The sequence below is a fragment of the Zingiber officinale genome, chromosome 6A (genome assembly GCF_018446385.1).
Source record: "Zingiber officinale cultivar Zhangliang chromosome 6A, Zo_v1.1, whole genome shotgun sequence".
Lineage (NCBI taxonomy): Eukaryota > Viridiplantae > Streptophyta > Magnoliopsida > Zingiberales > Zingiberaceae > Zingiber > Zingiber officinale.
In genome coordinates, this window is record NC_055997.1 from 116,767,891 (window position 1) to 116,774,560 (window position 6,670).

The window sequence follows — 6,670 nt, forward strand, 5'->3', positions numbered from 1 at the left end:
AAAGAAAACATAACTATATTCACTTAGGACGTATTGTGTTTGACCTAAGAGGATTTACTCGAAAAAGCATAGGAGCTAGAGTCTTTTTAGTACTATATGACTCAAGGTTTTCTGACAATGACAAAGCGGTTATTGGACTTATAGAAGTAGATATGAATAGAAATCTAGGAATTACGTATTTTTGTCCTAATTTTAATATGATCATTCCAGACTTTATTGACCATATTAAAATCTCTGTTCAAGCCAGGGGATATGGAGATTTTCAAAAACATAATATTCAAATAAACATAATCTTTCTCGGAAAAATAATGACTAGCATAAACAATAGTTTCAAAGTACAAATTAATAATATAATAGAAACCCTCATGACAAGGGGAATCTATTTCATCAAACCCAAAGACTTTTCATCTGACTTACTTGTTGGATTAGACTGGAATCTTAACCTAAATCTAAATATTACCCCCACAAACACTACAACCAAGAGGATCCATAATCTATAAAGATAGACATGGTAAATCAATAATAAGATTTCATAATTACAAACCCTCAACTTCCCAAGAAGACAGCCAGGAAAATAACCAACCTACTTTAAATCTAATGAATATAGAGATCAATACACACTCACAAAAAGAAAAAGATAACTTCCTATTTTACGACGATTTAAATGAATACGTCTATCTGTTGGACCCCGTGATAGTTTTGATGTGATCAACCAAGTTGGTTAGGTCCTGCATTGTATTTGATCCCTGTGTCTGAGTGTGCAGGAGCTTAGGAGCACATGAAGTCGAGCGGAAGACGCAGCTAGTGAGGAGGACGACACGGGAAGGGAGCCGACGGGCTCGGTGCGTCCGAAGGACGAGAGAGCTGCGGAAGAGTACTCCGGTGGGCGTGAAGAGCGTGCACGGCGTTCGAGGGACGTTAAGCCGGGACGGAAGGCTGCTCGAGGAAGGCCAGAAATTAGGTTCGGGTGAGCCCTATTTCGGTTGGCCACAATCACCCAAAAGATCGGAGCATCGGAAGTCGCAACAAGCTGGAAACGAAGTCAAAGGAGTCTGTTCGCCATTTTGACGCCACCCTCACGTGTAATCGCCGCGTTTTCTCCCCATCGAGGCGCCTTCAACCCAAAGTCTCTTCCCGATAAAGTTTTATCCGCTGACTCCCATGGAGGCGCCTTGGATCCTCGTTGGAGGCGCCTTGGACCCTCGGGATAGGATTTCCAGGACCTATATAAAGGCCCATGGAGCTAGGAATTCCATATCAACTCAAACAATCAACTGTGTAGTGTTTCCTAGCAATAGTTCTGAGCTTCCAAAGTGCAAAAGGCTTCTCCGCCTTCAGAGAAGGAGAATTTTTCTACTGCGCTTTTTCTACTGCCCTAGATTAACAACCTTCTTGGTTGTAACCAGGTTAAAATCCTGATCTTCTCTGTATTTCTTTATTTAGTTTTTATTGCTTTATTAATTTATCACTATTGCACTAATTGAGTTGAAAGTACGAGGAGGGTATAGTTTAATTTTTGTTTTCAGCAATTCACCCCCTCTTGCCGGCCTCCACTGCACCAACACTATCTTCCATTTGAAATAGCTAATTATTTTACACAATAAAATCTTACAAAATTAGAAATTTTTGACATACTGCATCATAAGCTAGATGAAGATTGGATGTTATATTTTGATGAGGATCATAATATTATAGCTAAAAAGAAAGACTACTTTCCAATGTTGATTTAATGATCCCGCAGAATCTAGTACTACCAATACACCACAACCTCTACAGGTAAGATACCCAGAAAGTTCCATGGATTATGGAGAAGGACATCCTCCAAGAACACAAATTCATCCTTACACCAACAATAATCCTTTGTTAAGAACTATAGGGAAAAGAAGACTACCAGAAATCATATACTTCGGAAAGAATTCAGTCTTACTTAATATAGGAGAATGTGATGATCCACAAATGTATGACACATATTTAGAATAATGGATAATCTCTGTCAAAAGAGACTATCAGGAAAAACATGAATTAGACATAGAATCTGGTGAAGCTATGATAAGAGTAGGAGAAAATTATTTAGGTGATGTAGCTAGAGCAGCATGGGAATCTTATAAAACTACTCATCCTGAAGAAATAGCTAGGATTGCTTCACAAGGTAATAATATACTTAATTTTTGTTATACTATCCATAGACTTTTTACAGCAAGAGATGTTAATACAGGATTAGATATTAGACAAAAAGAAGCTATGAGAGATTTAGAAAAATTACAACTATTTAATTGGAATTGGATTAAATCTTTTTGCAATGACTTCCTTGCCTTAATAGCAGTATCAGGAAATTACTGAATGATCGCAGTGGAAGGTGATGAATAGTAGTATGAATGATCGCAGTGGAAATTTTGTAGTCTTGCGTAATGTGACTATGTGAGCGTACCTACGTTTATAGATAGAGACCATTTTTTATAGTGTTACTGTTTGTTTGTGCACGAATCTCAAAGTGTTTCTAGAAAAGGACAGACCATAAAGATGCTCTAACATATTTCCTAAAATAGACCCACAATCTATACATTTAGCAGAGAGGAAACTTTTGATATACAATTTGCATATATAATATTCATTGTCCTTTGTGACACAAAACGCCAAAAAAGGAATATGAGATTATTGGGTTGAGGGCCCACAACCTACTTACTTGGCAAACCGACAGAGCTTTTCCCATGACTCGGTCGGTAGTTGCTTAGCCGATTAGACATATAGAATGTCCTCGGGGACTCGTCCCTTACTCGGCTTATCGATTTTAATCAAAAAGTTTAATTCAGACTGGGTATCCATTCTGTCCGATCAGATCATAGTTCCGATCGGCTGAACTGCTCGACCGAGCTATTCAGTTGTGCTATCTTAAAGAAATCTTGGCCCTGGTGAGTACTAACTCGTCTTGATCTATTCGTTCATGTTGAGAGGTTTGGCATCCAACCGGCCCAATTATAGGGTCGGATAACCTCTTGGCCCGATGGTATGGTCGGATAACCTCTTGGGCCAATGGTCCAGCTGACCAATTAGGCCAGTCGGATAATATCTTAGGCGTGATAATTGACTGCTCTGGCTTCAAGGGTTGACCCTTCATTGACTTTGACAGTCATGTCAGTTGGCTTCCTGGACTTTGACCCGACTTGGGGGCCCCACCTCAATCATCATATCACAAGTCTTCCCCTCAAGTCTAGTTAAAAGAAGTTGTAAGTCCGACTGACTGGACGCTTGTGTTGTTATGCTCTTGGTCCTCCGATCGAGTGTTCATTCTCCTTTACTATCACTCGATTCAAACAGAAGTTATACTTAGTTACTAGCATATCTAGCATATCTTGTTTCCTAGTCGGATGCTTCTTCATTATATTGACGCCCAGCTTGAGCTGGCGTCATTATGATATCTTGGAAATAGGACATGTCACTTATTATTAATGTTGAACATGATGAGCACGTCGTTTCATCATAAGCATGCTTATTGCCTCCCATCCCTCATAAATGTTGCCTATAGTTTGCTGCCATGTGTTGAATGCAAGTAAAAAGAATATTTGATGTGATAGGCATCGGTTGAGATTTTGATGTGACAGTTGCTGGGTCGAATTCGACAATCCGGATTAAATCTCTCTTTTCTATGCCTTTGATCGAACGACTCTCAAAGATCCTCGTTAGGGTTTTTAAGGTTTGTGATTTAACGATACTTTATCGTTTTCATTTCTTCTTCTTCTTCTTCTCTACTCTCTGCTTACCATCGTCGGTGATCGTTCAAACTCCTTGCTCCCTTATTAAGTTTCATTTCTCTCCTAGTTTCGATCTCCTTTGTTCCTTTTTCATGGATTATAGTGTACCTATTGTCGTCCATGGGCTTTGGTACACCTCTACCTCTTTTGATTTCAATAGAGGGGAGGTGGACAAGAAGCGTCTCAATTATCATATTCCTTTCGACCATCGTATCATCATCCCTTTTGGATACAACTACCCCATCTTCCTCAGACCGATTTTATTGCTTTCTTTAAGGATCAGTTTATGGCCACCCTCCGCTTTTCCTTACATCCTTGTCTCTCTGAAGTTTGTTATTATTTTCACATCCCTCTGCAGCAATTAATACATTGATAGAAATTATTTCTTAATGATCTTATTGATGAAGTTAAAGGCGTATTTATATAAATTGTCTAACTAATAATGGAAATATTAAATATGGCATACAATCATAATAATCATAGCAATGAATATAATACATTTGGAAATATTATCTTTTTTTTATCAATCTTTAATTATGATGTCAAATATGATAAATCTCTATTGATTGAAATCAATTTGAGATTATTTTTCATAACTGCTTTCTTTGTGGTCATTACCCCCGACAAACTCAACGGAAGTACCTGAACGTTGGGTTTGATTGCTAACTTGGTATAATATTGTCTAGATAATGGTTTGGTAAATATATCAGTAATTTGATCTTATGTAGAGACATAAGAAACCAAAAGTTGTCCAGTTGCCACACATTCGTGAACAAAATAAAAATCAATCTCCACGTGCCTAGTACAAGAATGAAAGACTGGATTTTCTGCAAGATGAGTTGCTCCTATATTATCACACCAGATTTTTGGTGTAGCGGGTGGAGAAAAATATAATTCTAAAACAAGAGATTGTAGCCAAATAATTTCGGAAGTCGCATTAGCGATATCTTTGTTTTCAGCTTCAGTGCTAGAGCGAGAGACTATAGGTTGCTTCTTTGAGAGCCAAGAAATAAGATTTCGTCTAAGAAATAAGATTTTATCTAAGAAATATTGCACATCCACTAGTTGAACGTCTACCTTCAAGAGATTCGGCCCAATTTGCATCACTATAGGCATTCAACTTTAGCGATGATTGACGATATAAAAGAAGATCATGTAAAATCATGCCTTTAAGATAACGAAGAATTCTTTTAACACCTTCCCAATGGTACTCAGTGGAAGAATACATAAATTGATAAGCACGATTAACTACGAAAGTAATGTCAGGTCGTGTAATGGTGACATATTATAGGCAACTAATAATACTTCGGTAGATCTAGGGATCAATTATTGAAGGAGAGGAAGAAGGAGCATTAAATCCTCCTTCAATGATTAGTGTGGAGATAAGACACACACCATCCATTTTAGCTCATTGAAGATGTCCAGTGATATATTTGTTCTAAGAGAAAAGACAACCTTTAGCATGTGGAAGAAACTTGATGCCAAGGAAAAAATGAGCCTTGTCGAGGTCTCAAATCGAAAACTCTTGATTAAGAAGATGGAGGAAAGAAGAGATGTCACTACAAGAAAAAAGCTAATAGACAACGCTTTTAAAGCATTGTCTTTTTACCTGAAAAAGCGTTGTTAAAGGCACTGTTGTAAAAAGTCTGCTCAACGACAACACTTTTAAAACGTTGTCGTTTGTACCAAAGACAACGCTTTTGCAACGCTTTAAAAGCGTTGTCATTTTATGCAGAGGCAACGTTTTGCAACGCTTTTAAAGCGTTGTTTTTGGTAGAAAAGACAACGCTTTTGCAACGCTTTAAAAGCGTAGTCATATTTTGCAAAGACAACACTATTACAACGCTTTAAAAGCGTTGTTGTTTTTTTACAAAGACAACACTTTTTGCAATGCTTTAAAAGCGTTGTCATTTTAAAGAAAAAAAATATAAAAAAATTATTTAAAAATCATTATTTTTATATTTACGAAACTATTATTTTTCTTTTACCATGTCTAGATTCGAATTTTACATATAATCAACTCGGTTAATGATTTCAAACTCATAAAAATAATAGAAATCTGACGTTGAAGTAATATTAATAATTAATTACATGAAAAGCTAGTAAATATCAAAATTTACACTAATTCTGTTTCAAAGTATATAGTAATATTCACATATAAAACAAAAGAGCACAAAAAATCTGTTTTGAACAGCTACAATCTGTTTAGCCAACAATCTGTTTACTGAATACTGAATACTGAAGTAGCCAACAATATGTTTACTCAAAATAGTACAGTAGTTACTGAATCCATACGCTTAGTGTACTGATCAATTACTGAATCTAGACGCTCCTTAGTGTACTGATCTCGACTGTCCTGTATCCACCTACAAAAGTAGCAATAATATGTTTCAAGTTCATATATGAGCACTACTGATGGCTCTCAAAAGAAACAAAACAATCATCATGACTTTCTACCAAAAGAAATAAAATTTACACTAATCTTAATGAAGATTTTCAGATCCTTGATGTAAAATAGTTTTCAAATTGCATGCAGCTATCTGACTGCTTTATTAAACTGATCTCATGCAGCTTGTTCTTTGATCTACTAAGAGGCAAGCACATGCTCTCCCAAGTTTACTTCCTCCCATATAGTGAGATACACTTTGCATTTTGCATAGGAGACCACTACCAAAGGGCTTTCATTACTCAAATCACAATTGCAGTGGTGGTATTCATCCGGATTCTACAGCTCTTAGCAGGTACACATTGATGTTCTTCTTGTTAATCCTCCCTCCAATCCAATCCGATCCTTGCATTTGAAAGTTACACTTGTTTTTTTTTATTTATGCAGTTTTCTTGATACTGGGCCGATTAATCATAGCGCCTATGATAGTTTGGTTCTTGCTTGGTTACAAACTATGGAACAGGGGAGTCGTAGT

At 36.9% G+C, this 6,670-nt stretch overlaps 1 long non-coding RNA gene across 1 annotated transcript; it reads right to left on the reverse strand.

Moving 5' to 3' along the window:
- Positions 1-5,953: 5,953 nt before the first annotated feature.
- On the reverse strand, positions 5,954-6,463 carry LOC121994337. Its single transcript, XR_006115686.1, has 2 exons — positions 6,226-6,463; positions 5,954-6,115 (listed from the first exon to the last, which is right to left on the reverse strand). It is a non-coding gene; the product is annotated as an uncharacterized LOC121994337 (long non-coding RNA).
- Between the last annotated feature and the right edge of the window lie 207 nt (positions 6,464-6,670).